This window comes from Grampus griseus (assembly GCF_964374135.1).
Source record: "Grampus griseus genome assembly, chromosome: 2".
Lineage (NCBI taxonomy): Eukaryota > Metazoa > Chordata > Mammalia > Artiodactyla > Delphinidae > Grampus > Grampus griseus.
This window is the reverse complement of record NC_139018.1, coordinates 52,879,409-52,900,297: the sequence shown is the minus strand read 5'-3', so window position 1 is coordinate 52,900,297 and position 20,889 is coordinate 52,879,409. Positions and strand designations below refer to the sequence as shown.

Sequence of the window (20,889 nt, the reverse complement as noted above, 5' to 3'; positions counted from 1 at the left end):
TACAGGCCAATATCATGATGAACATAGAGGCAAAATCCTCAACAAAATACTAGCAAACAGAATCCAACAGCACATTAAAAGGATTATACATCATGATCAAGTGGGGTTTATTCCAGGAATGCAAAGTTTCTTCAGTATATGCAAATTTATCAATGTGATACAGCATATTAACAAATTGAAGGAGAAAAACCATATAATCATCTCAATAGATGCAGAAAAAGCTTTCAACAAAATTCAACACTGATTTATGATAAAAACCCTCCAGAAAGTAGGCACAGAGGGAACTTACCTCAACACAGTAAAGGCCATATATGACAAACCCACAGCCAACATCATCCTCAATGTGAAAAACTGAAACCATTTCCACTAAGATCAGGAACAAGAGAAGGTTGCCCACTCTCACCACTATTATTCAACATTGTTTTGGAAGTTTTAGCCACAGAAATCAGAGAAGAAAGAGAAATGAAAGGAATCCAAACTGGAAAAGAAGAAGTAAAGCTGTCACTGTTTGCACATGACATGATCCTATACATAGAGAATCCCAAAGATGGTACCAGAAAACTACTAGAGCTAATCAGTGAATTTCATAAAGTGGCAGCATACAAAATTAATGCGCAGAAATCTCTTGCATTCCTATACACTAAAGATGAAAAATCTGAAAGAGAAATTAAGGAAACACTCCCATTTACCATTACAACAAAAAGAATAAAATACCTTGGAATAAACCTACCTAAGGAGACAAAAGAGCTGTATGCAGAAAACTATAAGACACTGATGAAAGAAATTAAAGATGATACAAATAGATGGAGAGATATACCATGTTCTTGGATTGGAAGAATCAACATGGTGAAAATGACTATGCTACTCATAGGAATCTACAGATTCAAAGTAATCCCTATCAAAGTATCACGGACATTTTTCACAGAACTAGAACAAAAAATTTCACAATTTGTATGGAAACACAAAAGACCCCGAACAGGCAAAGCAATCTTGAGAACGAAACACGGAGCTGGAGGAATCAGGCTCCCTGACTTCAGACTATACTATAAAACTACAGTAATTAACACAGTATGGTACTGGCACAAAAATAGAAATATAGATCAGTGGAACAGGATAGAATTCCTAGAGATAAACCCACGCACATATCGTCACCTTATTTTTTATAAAGGAGGCAAGAATAAACAATGGAGAAAAGGTAGCCTCTTCAATAAGTGGTGCTGGGAAAACTGCACAGCTAAATGTAAAAGAATGAAATTAGAACACTCCTGAACTCTATACACAAAAATAAACTCAAAATTGATTAAAGACCTAAATGTAATGCCAGACACTCTAAAACTCTTAGAGGAAAACATGAGCAGAACACTCTATGACATAAATCACAGCAAGATCCTTTTTGACCCACCTCCTAGAGAAATGGAAATAAAAACAAAAATAAACAAATGGGACCCAACTAAACTCAAAAGCTTCTGTACAGCAAAGGAAACCATAAACAAGATGAAAAGACAACCCTCAGAATGGGAGAAAATATGTGCAAATGAAGCAACTGACGAAGGATTAATCTCCAAAATTTACAAGCAGCTAGTGCAGCTCAGTATCAAAAAAACAAACGACCCAATCCAAAAATGGGCAGAAGACCTAAATAAACATTTCTCCAATGAAGATATACAGATTGCCAACAAACACATGAAGGAATGCTAAACATCATTTATCATTAGAGAAATGCAAATCAAAACTACAATGAGGTATCACCTCACATCAGTTAGAATGGCCATCATCAAAAAATCTCCAAACAATAAATGCTGGAGAGGGTGTGGGAAAAGGGAACCCTTTTGCACTGCTGGTGGGAATGTAAATTGATTAAAAACCTAAAAGTAGAACTACCATATGACCCAGCAATCCCACCCTTGGGCATATACCCTGAGAAAACCATAATTCAAAAAGAGTCATGTACCACAATGTTCATTGCAGCTCTATTTATTATAGCCAGGACATGGAAACAACCTAAGTGGCCATCAGTAGATGAATGGGTAAAGAAGATGTGGCACATATATACAATGGGATATTACTCAGCCATAAAAAGAAAGGAAATGGAGTTATTTGTAGTGAGGTGGTTGGACCTAGAGTTTGTCATAGAGAGTGAAGTAAATCAGAAAGAGAAAAGCAAAAACTGTATGTTAACAAATATATATGGTATCTTAAAAAAAAAAAAAAAGGTCATGAGGAACCTAGGGGCAGGACAGAACCTACTAGAGAATGGACTTGAGGACACACGGAAGATGAAGTTTAAGCTGGGACAAAGCGAGAGAGTGGCATGGACATCTATACACTACCAAATGTAAAACAGATAGCTAGTGAAAAGCAGCCACATAGCACAGGGAGATCAGCTCGGTGCTTTGTGACCACCTAGAGGGGTGGGATAGGGAGGATGGGAGGGAGAGAGACGCAAGAGGGAAGAGATATGGGGATATATGTATATGTATAGCTGACTCACTTTGTTATAAAGCAGAAACTAACACATCATTGTAAAGCAATTATACTCAAATAAAGGTGTTAAAAAAATAGATAAATCAGACAGAGAGAGACAAAAAAAAAAGCTCATAGGCAAAAGTGAAGTGCAAGTGAATGCTAGTTTTTTATAGTGCTCTTAAACTCTCCAACACCACCCTGAGTCCATGCATTATGCTTCTTTTCCTGCACTTATATAGGTAATTAGGAAATTAAGAAAGATTAATCTCATTGCAGTAAATCATGTATGTGGTTGAGTGTTTATTAAATATCTATTGCATGTTTTGGTTCAATTATCCCATCACTACGTAAGAATAAACATGTAAAGCCATCGGGATCATCAGCTTCCTTATAACCATGAGACAAGAGCATTGTTCTAAAACATACTGCAGGATCTAGATAGCCAGTCATTCTTCACAGCAACACATCAGAGACAGATTACTATTTGAAGCTCATTTTAAGTAATAAAGAAATGAAACAGAGAAGTTGAAAAGGGACAAGAGAAACACTGAGTGGACAGTATGTTAATTTTTATTTGGGATGTTCATCGAACCAAAGTAAAAAGTAGAAAAAGGTGAAATACATAAAGTAAAAAAGTAAATCTATCAAGTGAAGCATCTATAGTATATTTTATTTATTTATTCATTTATTTTTGCGGTACGCGGGCCTCTCACTGTTGTGGCCTCTCCCGTTGGGGAGCACAGGCTCCGGATGTGCAGGCTCAGCGATCATGGCTCACGGGCCCAGCCGCTCCGCGGCATGTGGGATCTTCCCAGACTGGAGCACGAACCCGTGTCCCCTGCATCGGCAGGCGGACTCTCAACCACTGCGCCACCAGGGAAGCCCTACAGTATATTTTAAAAATCATAGATTATTGTAAACATGTTTTATAGTTATTGCCAAAACATGGCTCAAATTACATAAAAATTATTCCAACTAAGTCTGCTTTTAATATGACACATGCACAGACATACACCACCAGCTATAAACATTCTCTGTGTATACAGTGCTCATAAAAAAAGTGCCCATCAGACTATCCGAATGAGAATCTCGCCAGCACTCAATGATGGAAGGCATGCGTCACCACAGCGGTTGTCTTGGAGACTTGGCTCCTTTAAGATCGGTATGTCAACATTCTAGCATGCTTGATGTTCTCTGTGGTGGAAATACGAGAGATAGATAGATAGGTCTATAAATTATTCGTCCTGGGAGGGATGTAATGAAGTAGAATGACAGAAAAAGAAAGAGAAAGAAAGGGAAAAGAAGGGAAGGGAAATGAAAGAGAGGAGAGACGAAATAGTCTGTGGTTTTTATTTTCCAAAATCCTAAACCTTCAATAACTACAACACGGAAAGTGTATTTTAGGAAATATCTCTGAGGAAGAGAATTCTTCCCATGTTCCCTTCAGTTCCTCCCCTCCTGGCCAACAAAAAGAAAGTTTTCTTGGGCTAAGCAACAGTTACTTCAGTTGGTCTGAGACAGAGAGGACTGGCTTCTTGACTCCCACACCAAATCCTGAACATCTGCATATTCAAGAGCAGAGGGGATGCGTGTGTCCCTTTCTGCTTTGAGGTCACTAAGTATGACTGGCTACACAGACAGGCCATAGTGAGTCTCATGGGAAAGGCTCCATGCCTCAGGGGAACAGCCCCAGCCCCACACAATGGAATGGAAGAAGCAGAGAGATGGGCCAGAACTGAATGTGGCAAGACAATACGAATGAGGGAGATCTTAGATGATACGTGCCTGTGAGAAGATCCAGATCTCATGCCCCACACCTTGGTATAATATAGCACCCCCTAGAATTTAAATAAAATCTGGTGGAAATGGGAACTCCACGTTGACTGAGATACAATTTCTGAAATTATAGCAGAATAGGTAGTTGAAATAAAAATGAAGTTGAATTATAGAATAATAAAGATATATTTCTTTCAAACCTGAGTTTGTAGACTGGGATTCATGACCATTAATTTTAGAGTCAGTTCCTCGTGAGGTCTTCTGGGTGTGTAATACAAAGATTTAGTTTGGGGTTAATTAAGAATACATTCTGTAGGAAGAAAATACTATTGTATTGGTGGGTTTGTTTTGGCTACTACCTAACATAACAGCTAGCTGAAGATAAATATGGTTTAAAAAAATTGAAAAAAATGTAGTGCTAATCATCTTTATATTTTTAGAGATTTGGCTCTCCATGGATCTGGGCCTTTTAATTTTTAAAAAGGAACTTAGTTTTTCACCCCTGACGCTTCGATTAAATTGATATGAAATAGTTAGCTATGGTAAAAGCTGCCAGTTGCCTTGAGTTAGAGATAATCTGAGACATATGATTCTTTGATTGGAAGGAACTTGAATACTGAGTCACAGAGAAAAATCACAAGGAAGAAAGAACATGAAAAAACAAACAAAACCCCGCCCCAAACCAATAAAGCAACAATAAAAAAAACCCCACCAGAATGAACTCCAATAAAAAATCCTCAGCTAGGATGGTATTTGTCTTATTCTGAATCCTCCCAAAAGCAGGTCCTAATATAAGAAAATAGTTCATTTGGGTGGAGATCGCAGGAAGAATACTGAAGGAGAAGGGAAGAGACAAAGAAAGGGAGAAAACCCAGTAATGGAGCACTAAGGAGCGGTTGTCACTGTGAGAAACCTGACTCCCTGCTGCTGGGGACCCTTTGGAAAACTAGATAGAACACATCTCAGGACTCTCCCTCTGAAAAGTGAGGAGGCTGGCTGGGGTATTTACCTACCAACTCCTGTCCTTCATTAGTTAAGGATCATTCTATGGGTCTTAACTTACCAGCCTTCTGCATTGGCTGAACACATTGTTGAGTCCAGCGAAAGTTTTCAGACAGAAGGATAGTGAATCGAATCTGTCAAAAGAAACTACAATAACCTCCAGAACAGGCTAAGAGGAGAAAACAGGGCACTCACAGTGTCTGCTAGGACACCCTTTCCATGTAAATTCAATGATCAGTAGTTGGCCACATGGAGATAAGGTGAAAAGGCTAAAGAAAGAATAAGGAAGAAATCAGTGGTGAGTAGGGGCACCTTTACCCATCAGGATATAAACACAAAATAAAATAAGTAAGAGCACACCATGAATAAAAGGAAGAGGAAGTAAAAATATATACAATTAACTTTCTGCTTCTTTTCCATGGCCATACATTTTTTAAACTAAAATATACACGATAGACAAACCAAGTCCAGCTTCTATATGGAGCAACATGCTATGTTTACAGATTCAAAGAATAGAAAAAAGTTTCTCTTGCAAAAAGAAGTCATTTCACTAAGATATAAGAATCACTGTATTTTCATGCATTTCATTGGAATTCATTTTCAACAGATGTTTCATTGAAATACAGGTAGCAATGGACATTTCACATGATAAAAATGAGAGAATATATTAGAAGTTGATTTGAAAATTCAAAATAATCCACGCATATAGTTGAAGTTATTATTCAAATATTATCATTATTGACAAATTGATTCTCATGAAGCCCAGGAATGATATAATATTAGGAAATTCTATTTAAAACAATGTTCCTGGATATGGCAATATTTGAAATAGTATTCATAAATAGTCTCTAATGCAAGAGAGAGCATTTGCTATAGATACTGAAGCTAACAAGCATTTTTCAATTTTTTAATGTTCAAAGGACAGATAGTTCTGCAAATGATTGAGGAGGCAGAGCAAATATTTTCCTTCATGGAAAATTACATAAAAGTTTCCTAGAAGAGACCTACTGCTTAATGCCATGAGTTCCAAAAATGGCTTCCCTAGATGGGTTTTGTTTGATTGGCACAATATTATTTATTGTTTGTTGTTGTTATCATTATTAGGAATAAATGTCTTTAGGTATTGTTTGGTCTCCCCAGTATAACACATTTCAACATATTCATTTAATAAGTATATATTGAGCACCTACTATGTATCAAGGCCTGTGATAGGCACTTGGGATATAATGGTGAACAAAACAGCCCAAGAATTCCTGCACTCAGAATCCTACATCCTAATAGGATGAGAACCAGCCTTCTCCCCATGACTCCCATTGTCTTGGGTGACTTCACATATTTACATCACCTCCCTGGTCTCTGAAGTCATGTGCATTTATGATCCCTGACCAGAATATTTATGCCATCACAGCATAATGAGTAAAGAAATCTGGGGACTTTCCTGGTGGCCCAGTAGCTAAGATTCCATGCTCCCAGTGCAGGGGGCCCAGGTTTGATCCCCGGTCACACCCAGTGCAGCCAAATAAATAAATAAATATTAAAAAAAAAAATTTGCCAAAAGATATTCTTCAATGAAATCAGAATTTACAAATTATAATTAGTGTTATTTACATTTGAATCTAGTCATTAAACAAGATAAACAGAAAAACTAGAACTGTAACTTGTGTTCCAAGGTGAGCAAAAGATAAAGTCAAAAGCTTATTTCAGTCGATAAGTTATGCCAATAGTTGGGGTACTAGTACTTAATGGCCTAAAAACTCTTCATAAATATTGTTAAAACATGATGAAGAAGAACTTTATTACCACTTACATCTCCCTCCCTTGGCCAACAATCCCTTAATGTTCCTTCCAACAGGTGAAATCATGGCAAAGCAAGGTCTCATTCAAGTTCACCAGAAACTGAGCATTATCTGCAGCTGCAGCAGAATCCCAGAGGGTCATCACTCATGGAGAGAAAATCCAAGCTAAGTACTTCCAACCAAGAAACTTGCTGTCCGTGGAATTTTCCTGTTCTTCATGGAAGATACCAGGTTTTTAGGAATAGTGCCAGTTTGCAAAGATGTCCTCCTCACAAAATCAACAAGGCATGAACTTGCTATTCCTGCTGCCTGGGATTCTCTTCCAGTGCTTATTCACCTGGTAAACCACTTTACCACGGTCAAGTGTCAATATCAGTTTTTTACCAAATTCTTAGTTTTTGTACAAGGCAATTGAATTCCTTCCTCTTTTGTATAAGCATAGTGGCTTATTATAGCTTCACACACACACCCCTCCCCACATACCTTAGCCACCATTAGAACATTTACCTTCGCCTTTCACTGTGCGATATTTAAGAATTGAATTATCTGTGAAAAGGGTGGTGTTTTTCATATTCGTACCAACAGCACGCATAAAAGGATTTGGCAAAGAATTATGTGCTTAATAAAGTCTTATTGAATAAAAGAATGTTGAATTTAAAGACTAGAGAACAGAAACTCCACATAAGACCTATTTGTCATAAACTTAACCAAAAAAAAAAAAAACATAAAAACTCAGGATTTCATGAACCATTCATTGAAAAATACTAGCTATGAAGACCTTTCTGTTCTCTCACTGTTCAACCCATCTAAACTTAATCATGCTTTATATCACTAACAAGGTGATAGCAAAGAATTTCTCTTTCAAAATTTAGTGCACCACTCACATAAAATAATTACAGCATATTATTTACACTTCTTTGTACTTAATTCTTTGCTCAGTTATAGCACATACATTACTATCAGTAAACCATTTGATTAAACCAAATTATGTCCCCGAAACCAAAACTAAAGGCATATGGTCTTTGTCATAAGAGGACCAGTATGTGGGTAATTCAATATAGAATTAAAAAGATCAGTTAAGATTTAAGGCTCTTCTGTAAGAGTGACACAGCAGTAGGAGAACAGATAAAGACATCACCTCCAAGACCATCTGGTGTTGATCTCCCAGCTATACTACTTGAGGCCTCACTAGAGTAGCAAAGAAAACAAAACAATAATTCTGCTCTGGCCATCAGAGCTGCTGAAATGGAGGCAGCTGGTATTTCTAAAACCAGTATTTGTAACATAGAGGGATGGTGCAAAAAGGTACTCTCTTATTAGTTACTCTCTTACTCTTGTCTTATTGGTCTGATAAAAACTAGGTGTTTTTCTTTTTTTCTTTTTATTACCCATCCTGGTGACACTGTATTATAATGTTATATTTTGAAACTTTTTATGATTCTACAATTTCATTTTATAGTAATATTGCTAAGGTGGTTCATAGCTAATCTTAAAGAGTAATGTTGAACAGATTTAACTCTGCTGGGCCTCTGTTTGCCTCTCCAAGGGAATTCCATTAGTTTCCAAAGGACTGCTCAGGCCAAATGTCTACCTTGATTAGGAAAACACCTTGGCATATAGTCTCCTAATCTTGTCACGTATCTATACTCAGGTTACTCAAATATCTAAATTGGTTCCAAGATACAGCAAAGATTAGAAATCAGATCAGGAGCTTAATTAGCCAGGTCATTGATAGCAACAAAATAAACTGACAGCAAACAAAGGAATAACCTATGTTTTATTTAAAGAAAAACTGTTAATTCAACATATATTTATTAAGTGCCAACTGTGTGTCAGACTCTGTTCTAGGCATTGGAGACAATAGAACAAAACAGACAAAAATCCTGCCCTCGAGGTGTTTGTAATTAGATGGAGACAACTATAGCCCTTAATATGTTCCAGGCACACTTCAGAAAGCTTTTCATATATTTCTCATGTAATTTTATGAGATAGCTACTATTATTACCAATCTGAGAAACAGTTTAGATAACTTTTACTTATTACCAATCTGACAGACTTTAGATAACTTTCCCAAGGTCACGTACATAGTGAATGGTGGAGCTGAGATTCTAATCTAGGCAGTCTGACTTGAGATGGATTTAAACATTGTAGATAAACTCCAGAGTGAAATAAAGTTGATAATTTTCAAGCTCTAATTAAATTCTTGATGATATTTATGTCAGAGAAAGAATTAATGCTGCTGCTCTAATAGAAAAAAGGGATAACATTAATATCATCTATTATAATAAAAGCCTAGGGAAGGCAAAAATAAACATGATTTGCTAGTCAGGCTTCCAGAAATCTCTACCACTTAGAATAGAAGGCAAAAAGGACTTGTGAACCCCCTAAGGCATAATTTAAAAGCCTAAATTCTGAAGTGACTGTGGAAAAGGCTCTTAGGCTATTGCTCACAGTGTTTTCACTCCTAACTCATACAAAACTATAATGGGCTCAGTTATTTAAGTTCTCAGACTTCACAAGGTAAGGAGGAAAAATTTAAACAAGGAAAGACTTCCTGAGACAGAACAATGGAAAACAACAGTGGCAGCTGACAATATGCCACTAAGAAAAGAGTAAGAAAAACAAGTGTATTATTACATGGAACAGTAAGCATGGTCATAAACTATTAACCAAGTCTTCATTTATTGACATTTCAACTGCCAAGCCCAAAATATCAGATTAGGCAGATACAATTTTAAAAAGCAAGAAAAGAAGTAATATATCCATATATTTAGGTATTTATCATGGGATGGGGGGAAAAGAGAGAGAGACTTTTGCTGGTGCTTCTAAAGTTTGCTATAAAATACTACTTTGCAAAGGACAAAAGTAGTCATATTTTGCTAAATACAATACTGGACCAAAGGTCAAATTAAAGAAATCAAAGCATACAAATCATACATACATTCATACTTAACACATTTAAGCATTATAATGGTTATTTACATTGGACTCTACAAGTAGTTTCATAAAATTAAGAATATCATACCTTGATTGCTGAACTGGGTCACAACCCAGACAAGTGCGGTGTCATGAGTACCTCAGCCCTTGCCAAGTATCTGTTACCAACCTCCTAACTGGGATTTCTGCACTAGCCTCCAACTGGCATGTGCATCTGAAAACACTGGAATGGGGAGTCTAATTCTAGGAGTTGAGGGGTGCCTCAACAAATTAAGGCCTGCCCTGGGAAATCCGAGAAATGTGTAGACTTTGTTTTATAAAGGGCTAAATATGTTTCCAGGAGGTGTTCTCCTTTCAAGTACAGATATATTAACTATTATTTACTTTTAGGCTTACATCGATATTCCTTCCCCATGGCTAATGAAATGAAAAAGAAAGAAAAAGAGAGGCAGAATCAGAGCATAATTTGTGAAAAATAAATATGCCAAAGCAGAGGGATTTGATTCCAAGTTTTGTGTGTGGTTAGGAGCCAATATATTGGACTAAATTACAAAACAATAAAATTGTGGTTTGCACCGGAGAAAACGACAGTTTTAAACTATAGACCTTGTAGTAGGTTTCAATACAGTATCAGGTTGACATACTGTAAATACTAACTGCTGTTTAAGAATGTTATTAAAGATCTAATTCTAACACAAGTCAATTCAAGCCTAACTATTAAACTAGCTACATTTCTTATCTTGGGATTTCAGACATTCAGAGTACGTTTAAATGTACTGTTGCCATATTCTAGGACAATGCTGCTATATGATAAGGGAGGTGTTTCTTTTTTGAGTAAGATAATACTGTAGTGTAACATATGTGAAGGAACTAAAAAGCTGCACAAAATGGAATGTTGCTTAAGGAAAGATTAAAAGTCAATAAAACCTTTTTAATACTATTTTAATATGAAAGATAAAACCCTGACTGAATCACCTCCAAATTCAATTCCTCTCTACACATGAGAAACTGCATGCACAAAAAATGTCCTGCCAATATTTTATTTCACAAAGCTACTGAAAATATAACTTTCCTACTCTAGTTCTGATGTTTTCCATATAGATTTTGTTAAACCCACATTTCCCATTCTACATGATTAATATGAACTGATGAAATATCTTTACAGAGGAAACAAATACCATTTGTTTGAAATGTCAAATTATTTTTTGTTTTCCTTCAAGTTTTTAATATTGGTATGTATTGAATTGCCTATTTAACTCTCCGGTGACTTAAGAGTTAAATCCACATTACATATTCTTTGACTGTAGATCTGTATACATATAGTAATGCTTTTCTAAACCTGTATTCATATTTAACATTTTACTTAAACACACAAAACAATGTTTAGTATGCAAACCATTGCATATTCACTGAATTTTCAGGGTCTTTGAAATGTAGTATCATATTTTTGTATAGTCCATAGTGTCCTAAGTCTATATGGACATCACATCTGATTGATTTTTGCTTATGGCTCCAAAATGAGAAAGACATAAACATTACAATTTTTTCAGATTGAGCTAATTTTAAAGCTGAAAGACAAAATGTAATGAGGCAGGACTTTAGTTATTAAGTATTCATGATCAAAACCAAGAGAATTAGAAAGATATGGTAAGAATAGAAGGAGTTTTGCTTCTTTTCCCCTATTTTGTTCCTCCCAGGCAATTGTCTTAGTGGATTCAATCCCAGGAAATTTATAAGAACCCATATTATACGGCTTGTTTTTCCAATAGCTTTGTTCATTTATTTCCTGTTGTGTCTTTTTCTCTCTTCACTTTGAAAATATATATTTTAATTTGCACTCAATACATAATAATCATTTTGAAGAAATTTCTTATCTACTGTTACCTGTTAAGTCAAACTATATGAAATTGCCAATATTTTACCATTTTAGAACTATAAACTCTTTTCAGTAAAACAAAGCAAACTGGCGTTGCCAGATGCTGCTAGAGGCAGAACACCACGTGGTAATGTTTTATACTTGACTGACTAAAAATTCTGCCTCTTGCTTGGCTGTGCACAGGCTTGCAGTGCCAAATCCAAGTGAAACTTAAAGAGTAGCTTCGTACAACTGTCACATCTATTTATGCCAAAAATTTTATACCTGGTTTCTTGATAATTTCCATTTTTGTCAAAGCAGGGAAATAGGTACCATTAATAGAACAAAAGGACAAGGTTGCCATCAATAAATTTCTATTACACAGTATGTCTATCAGAAATCAATACTGTTGACTTTACAGCACATTCACTGGATGGTATGTGATTGAAGGATGTAGTCAATTAAATGCTCAAGTAGTACAATATAGCAACTAAAGCAGAGTGACTAAAAGGAGCTGACAGAAAGAAATGCTGTTCAAAACATAAACTAAAAAAAAAAAAAAAACTAAAACGTATTACTAAACAATTGGGCAAATCTATTTTCTATAGCAACAGAACAGTAGCAAGTAAATCAAGAAGAATATGCTGTTATCAGAAAAAAAATGTCTCAGAACAGATGTTGCAGAAAATGAAAATTGAGGGAAAAGCCAAAATCTTTGTGATGCTTTGGAAATAACTGCCACAACAGCAAACCAAAAGTACATGCTGCATCTGGACTTATAGTCAAAAGGTTGATGTTAATGCATTTCTGATACTCTGCCTGTCCATTATGATCCAGTCTACCTCTCACCGCTCTCCTTTTAGTCCCTGTAATAATACATGAGATACTCTACTCCCACTATATGGACTACTACAAGGACTTTCTTAATATATATATATATATATATTTTTCCGGTACGCGGGCCTCTCACTGTTGCGGCCTCTCCCATTGCGGAGCACAGGCTCCGGACGCGCAGGCTCAGTGGCCATGGCTCACGGGCCCAGCCGCTCTGTGGCATGTGGGATCTTCCCGGACCGGGGCATGAACTCGTGTCCTCTGCATCGGCAGGCGGACTCTCAACCACTGCGCCACTAGGGAAGCCCATGGACTTTCTTAATTTTTAAATTTAATTCGAAGCCATCATGAACCAATGTGGATCTTTTAAATTATGTCTAGTTGTGACTCAAATAACTCTATGAATCTATATTAACAGTGACCACAGGGCTAATCTTAGCCACAACACAGGATGTTAAATCCTATGAGTAGTGTGGCTAAGGTCAGAGGACTCCCTGAAAGCACAAATATTTTAGCATGAAGTTTTAACAATAATACGTGCATTTCATCATATTAGAATGTCAGAGATAAAAGCAGATATTTATGGCTCACCCCTCCCCCCAAAAAAACTGTTTGCATTTTTCCTGTTCTTTAAACTAGAAAATGTATTCTGTAAGTGTTCTCTGATGAGATAATAATCAATTCCTATTTTCCTAAAAATTATTTTAAATGTACATTTACCTGGTACTGTTTAGTATACTTGATTTTAAGAAAGGGTAAGAACATAAATTGTATCTATTTCTTCATTATGGAAGTAAGTATATTACAAAAAGGCTTTATAAAAATCTTGCAGACCTAATGTAAACATCTACTCATTACTAATGTACATACTAGTAATATGATCATTTACATTTAATGACACAATATTTGATATTCACTTATTTCTGTAACCATTGAAACAAATTGGAATTTAACTGTGATTTAATATTTCTGCTGAAAAGTACAGAGTAGTATATTGTATCACTGATACTTTCAATAAATAAAAAAGGACAATCAAAGGGTTAAATGAGATTTTGGAAATCCTCATTAGTTTCTTCACAAAGGTAATTTTTTTTTAATCTAACAATCACAATACCATAAAACTAAGAGCCCAACATTTGCCAAGCAATTTAAATACAATCTCATTTAATCTTCACAGTATGTGTAATGAGGTAAGGTTCTGTGGGGAAATTTGTACTCTTAAATGTCTTACAGCTGGAGGCAGTACAGTGGCCAGTGATGAATCTTCTCTTGAATGAGATGAAAGCCTCCCTGACAGTGACTTTTTGTAAAAGAAATATTGAGAGCCCAAGATGTGCAAAGATTTCTTCAAATGGGTACATCAGGTCCAGAGGTTTTTGTTTGCTAAATCTTTTTCTTGAATAGATAGTAATGTAAGGCTTACGTATAAAAGGACAACAGCACAATGAGGTATTAATCTTGTCAAATTCTGCAAGCCTGAAACTTGCTTGCATGAATCCTGGGGCTCAAGAGTAGTTGTGTACATAGAGGCTGCATCTACTTCTTTGCAGCCATCTCATTTAATCTAAGTTTTTGTTGTTGTTAATGTTAACTTGGTAAATAAAAATGAAATCTGAGAGTAAATATTCTCTTTCTATCAATCGGTGGCCCACCTAGAGCCCATCATCAACATGAATTAGCAAAAAAAGCAGGTTCAAAGAGTTGAAGGACTTGGTCACACCACTGGGGAGAGTCAGGATCTACACCCTGGTTTTTCTTACAAATGCTTCTTTATGTAGAGCTGCTTAAGCCTGCGCATGTACCAGCATTAACAACTGACATTAAGACTATTCTATATGAGGGTAGGCTGCATGGTGGATTAGATCATTAAGTGATCAATTATACTGGATTGCCTGAGATTACAGGATGTGAGACTTTCACTGAGTCCAGGACACACTGGGATGGTTGGGAACCCTAAAGACCATCCCTTGATATAATCTATTCTAGGAGTTTGGGTAAGTAAATTATGGGATTAGCTACATGCACTTATGGATGTTATTGTATCTTCATCATGAGACCCAGTAATGTATAAAATCAAATTTGTCAGTGAATGATCATAAAGATATTCTAAACTACAAGTTCTAAGTGCAAGCTCAAAAAGCATACAAGAAGTCTAAAATGCATTTCTAGTAACTGAATTGTCTATAACAGAATTCTCAGCAGCTTCACTAGAACGATAGAACCTTATCAAGTACTAAGCCAAGGTCTACAAATCTGCGATCAGAAGCAGTTTAAAATTAAAACTTAAGTGTTCTAAGGTGTATAAAAATTCTATTGCTTTATTTTAACATATTCTCACTCAACTCACTGAAAGGAATATCACATGATTTGAACTTCTTTATTCTTACGAATAACTTTTAAATTGTCTAATTATAATTATAGCCTAATAGTGTTTGAAGAATAACTACGTAAAGCTGGGAAAATCTGATCAATAAATTATTCTAGATGTTTGCTAAAACACCGACTATTTGACATGCTCCAAAGTATTTGGTTAAGTTGTGAGACAGCATTTCAATAATTTACACCCTTTTTAATAAATATGATAGCATTGCCTTTCATTTGTTTAACAGATTTTTTAATCTTCTTTGCTTAGCTATCTGCTGTATCTGGGTTATGATGTCTCCCGGGCAAGTTAATAGTTTATGAGGGATATTTTATATAAGAGCTCATAGCCTAAGAATAAACTTGGATATAGTGAACCTGAAAAATTCATTGCTAGGACAATGAAATGCACAGGCCTAGAGAGATCCCAGAAACATGCATACTTCCTGTTACTATGGTAATAGAATTTTGAAAAATCTGGGCTAACTTGTTTCTCTGAAAATAGTATCAGGAAGACCAAAGCTGAAGCCCCATAATAACCATTGCTTCTGTCACCAGATTCACTGTGTATTCATCACCTATATTTTCACATTTATGAAACTACATTAGTGAGGATAGAGCATATATACGTTCAATTACTGTAGGAAATGACAGAGCACTCAGATGAAGAATCTATTACATATCAACAAAACTGCAAATTTCTTTAATTTTCCTTATGTACCCTTATTAATTTCACAGAATAATATTTTATATTTATGTAAACATTTCTGCCAATCATAGTTTAAACAGACATATGCCAGAATATGTATTCATTTCTATATATTTTGCTGGAAAATATTAATATTTAATTTACCCACTGATGAAAATAATTAAAAAATGATGGAGAACTCATTTTAAGATTAGTCATCAATGGTTGAAGCTATACACCATATCCTAGCAAAAGTCTAAGGTTCTTGTCATCATTTCTCCATGATTACTGATGATACCAATTTTATTCTTTCTTTCCATTATCAAGGTTAACAACCCAGTGATGACTACTATTTATTGTATTTGTTATGTGTTGGAATCTCTTTTAAAAGTTTTCCATTTAATAGCATTTAGAGCCTATAAAACCAAATAATATGGATCTCTGTGCTAAGCCTATTTTGGGGAGGGGAAAAGTAAGTTTAGAGAAGCTAAATTACATCTCCAATTTGAGAAAAACAAAATTTGAACCTTAGGTTTTTGAATGTCAAAATTCTTGCAAGAGAGTTATAGGAAACATCTCATTCTCTAATGATATGGCCTATCAACAATATTCTAATACTATTTTTTGTATTCTGTTGGTATCTGTAGTTATAAATACTATTGTTTAGAAAATCTGCATTACCTACGATAAAAAAAATCTGCTAAGGCATTCATATTCCCAATATTTTAGTACATGAAAAGATAAAACATTTTTTCTGCTTCTTTTCCCTTTTCTTCCTCCTGTTTCTTCTGTTTCACATACTAACTTCTCCATCATAAAAAGGAAAATCAGAAAAAAAATGTGCAGACTCACTGACACATCATTTGTATCCATATTTTGATACTTTGTCCAGTCTTTCAAAATTTTATTATACTATTACAAAAGTGATCTTTGTCCCTCACTAAAGTTTCATTTTACCTTCTTCCTTTACAATTTATTCCTTCCTATTTCCCCAAAGCTAAGAATACAGGACCACACATACTCTCAGTAGAGTTCCCTCTTTAGGTTGAGATTCTACTGAAGAGTAGACTCTTCTCTTTAAATGGCTGATTCATTTTCTTCCTTTGATGTAACATATATTATGAACTTATATCTGAAATTTTAAAAGAAAAGGAATCCTAAATGCAGAGGCCATTTTTAGTCATTTTAAAGTGCTATGAACTGAATTGTGGCCCCCCTCAAATTTGTATGTTGAAGCCCTAACCTTCAATGTGACTGTATTTGAAGACAGGGCCTTTAGGGTGGTTAAGTAAATTTAAGTGAGGTGATAAGGGTGGAACTTTAATCTGCTAGGGCTGGTGTCCTTGTTAGAGTCAGAAGAAACATCAGAGCTCATTACTCTCTCTGTCCAAGAACCACAGAGAAAAGGCCACAATCAGAAGGTGACAGCTACAGGCCAGGAAAGGGAGGCCTCATCAAAAATCAACCCTGACTGCACCTTAATCATGAACTTCTATCTTCCAGACTGTGAGAAAATACATTTCTGTTGTTTAAGCCACTCAGTCTGTGGTATTGTTATGGCAGCCAAGCAGACTAATACAGGAAGTCATTGTATTTACACTAAGTATCTCTCACAAACATAGTCTTTCGTTAAAGCTATGATTGTTGGTGAAAAAATTACACCTAGAGTCTAATAAATGGTGCTACTGTTTGTCTAGATGCTGTGGAGCTTGCCTAAAGGAAAGAAGTTCAAATATCCACATAGCTAAGAAAGATGTGTGAAGTTAGTACTCAGGTATGATGACAGCAAAGTTTCTACCGCTGTTTCCATTTGCCCTTAAATTGGCTATCTATGACAATGGACATACTATTTTACAAGAGGAGGTGTTTATGTCCATACTATTCTTATTACAGACAATTATTTCTATGAAATACCTATAACTGAAACATTATTTTATTTTTCATAACACATATAATTTAAATACCTCTAAACATAGAAGAGAACTACCATGAATAGATCACAGCATACAAAAAGTTTTATATTGAGTCTCACAGCAATTGCTGAACATTTACATTAACAACTTCCCTATAGGTTATATAAAATAATAAGAACAGATAATAGTTGTCTAACAAAGGGAACAGAGATGTTTCCTAACCTCTATCTTTTTCCGCGGTAAAATTTATTGAGACAGATTGGAGGGGAAAAAAGAGAGAAAGAAAGAAAGAAAGGAGAGCAGGAGGAGAAGAAGAAGGAAGAGAGTATCAAGTATCAAAGTATCAAAATATGGAAGAGCAGGAGGAAAAGAAGTGTAGGTTTTCATATTTCTATAGCCAGTAATACTTTTCAATGACTTGGTTCCTAGATGTAATGCACATTTATGGAAAGCATCCTAACTGGATAATTTTATAAATGCTAAATTTCAGCAGACTGAATCAAAGGACCTATATAATTAAATAAAATTAGCCCCACCTGCCCTATTTCTTTATCGAATTCATCATAACCTCTCAAGCAGGTACAAAGTTTGTATTTCATCCTAATGTAAATAACATACTTAATTCTTATTTGCCTTTGAAATCATGAGTCATCAACATATAACTGCTTGAAATATATTAAAATAAATTAATTTTTTTAAATCATAATTTGTAGGTGCCCTCATGTTAGAAATACACATAATCTGAGAAATTTCAAATAGTTTACAGTTACCATAATTATAATTTAAAATATACCTTTATTTTTAAATTTTCTAAATTTACTAATTTTAATAGGTTTATTTTAATAATCTATGAAAAATACAACTATATTAAGAATTTACCAATTAAGAGCAATTATTCATTTTCTTCCAAATGGGAGTAGAAAAACAATCAAAACAACTTTTAGACCCTGCTACAAAATTATGCCAATTGGTCAGGGGGTGTGCATGACAATAAATAAAAATAATATTTTATGTTTTATAAAATTCTGTGAATTGTTCTTGATAAGGTCTAAGATCATTAGATTAGTATGATAAATAATGACATTTATGTAACAGAAGATTTTTCATAGCATGGCAAGTAATCAACAGGGGCCAACAAATGATTGGACACTCCATGACAGATATACAGTTATAAGCTCTACTATAATGTCAATTAAGAGTAAGAAAGTTAAGAAAACATATTATTGGTAAATCTATAGATGACACTAACTTTTAAAATGACACCTAGACATTGTTTTTTTAAGCAGTTCTAGGAAATTGATTTTTATTAACAAAAATTCCTATTCACAAAATATAATGGGGTCATGGAAAACATGATTGATAACAAAGACATTTGTTTTCCAAAGCAATTATTTACACTTGTTTAAACATGCATTGTATGTCTGCTTTAACCACTAAAGAAAAGAATGAATTAAAAAATCAAAATGGAGTAACTGTGGTTCAGGCATGCAGCCAGCTGCAACCTTATGGTCTCAAGGTCTTCCCTTATAACTGTGCAACCATTTCAGACCCCAGCCAATACTTGCTTAACAAGCACCCTTACTTCTTGCCTGCTCCAATTCTAATTCTTGACAAACAACTTACGTAATTTTGCCTTTATAAGCATCCCCCATTTTGCAGCCTGGTGGAACACAATTCAGGTGCTTCCTGAATCTGTGTCTCCCGGGCTATAGTCCACATTTTGGCTCAAATAAAACTCTTTTATAGTCCTATTATAGATTGTTTATGGATTATCTCCATTGACACACTGCAATGCCTTTACCCATCCCATAGGACCTACTTCCATTTAATTTTTAATTTTTCTCTCTGAATCATGTGTATTCTAAAAATACATTAAAGAAACTAAGAAAAACCAAATCAGTTATAATAATTCACAAAATAGTTCATGCCAAGAAGAATAATGTAATCACACCAAGTTCTTATATTAATATCTGATTTTTGTTTCTCAATATCCTATTTGTTCTTTTAAGTGAAATGAAATTATTAACTTTTATAAGTCTTAGGGCCAACAAGATTTTATAATTCTGTTTTTTCCTGCAACACAGTTTTCATCAAGTCCTTCTCATCTTTCTTGATAAAGTTTCTTTTTGTCTGCCACATTCTTCTTTTAATTTCCTCTAATGACTTTTATCCAGTGCTTAATAGAGGATTTCTCTAGTTTAAGGCAATTTACATCTTAGCCAATAGCCCTATGCCTATCATTGCTGACCCATAATAGGAACACAATGAGTTTCTGATGAATAAATGCATGAATAAATGAATGAATAAATAAAAGAATGACCTTTCAAAATTTGAACAACTCAGTGGAACACATGTTGATGAATCAACGTATGAGCACACAAGTTTTCATCTTTGCAGAAAGTCCTAGGTTTAATCTTTCCACCAAATGAGCTGGATGGGGTTGCTAACTACTAGCTCATTATCAGAAGAATGAATAAAGTATGTTCTACATGCTTATTAATCATGTAATTATACATCAACTCATTAATTCCTTCCTATAAGTTTATGAGTTTATGAGGAAACTGAGGCAAAGAAGAGTGAAGTGACTTGCTCAACAAGATCCAAGAGCTAATAAGTGACAGAACTGGGACCCAAGCCAAGGAACACCAAAGCCCACACTTTTCAAGGTTTTTGTTAATGGGAAAAATACCTTTAAAACTCTATATTTTAATATAATGATTTAAGAGTAAAAATTCATATTAATTGCCAATGAAAATTTCTCAAAACCTGTTCAAATTCTAAGTTTTAATTGTTTCTTTATATACAACCTTACAAAAGATAGTTCATTCACATGCTCTCTTTGCTCTTTCATTTAGACATTTCTTCTTAATATGTTTGCAATTTATCTGAGGTCTATATTACTAAACACAGGCTAACATAAGTTGCAGTCTTGCTAATGTTTTGACATTTTCTACAAAAATACTTTGTAGAAAAGCACCTACCTGAAATTACCAATTAGCTTTCTTGACATGAAACAGAGTTAAAAAAAAAAGGTTCTTTTACTCAGTTTTGGAATCACAAAACACTTTTAGCAATTTAGAGCACAAATTTTCGTATGAAAAATCTAATACTTCTCAGCAATTTCTTTGAACAGAATATAGGCTGGCTTGTGACATTTATGAATACATTATTTAAGGAACTATAATTTTGCTTGCTGTATAAACAAACATATTACATGGGAGCATATTGCAATTAAATTTTACACTGTCCACTTAAAAGTTT

At 34.8% G+C, this 20,889-nt stretch overlaps 1 protein-coding gene across 1 annotated transcript in view; it reads right to left on the bottom strand.

The window, feature by feature from the left end:
- Positions 1-20,889, bottom strand: part of MDGA2 (MAM domain containing glycosylphosphatidylinositol anchor 2) — a gene marked incomplete at its 5' end in the record, with an annotated part of 828,838 nt that overhangs the window by 278,520 nt on the left and 529,429 nt on the right. The window lies entirely within an intron of this gene.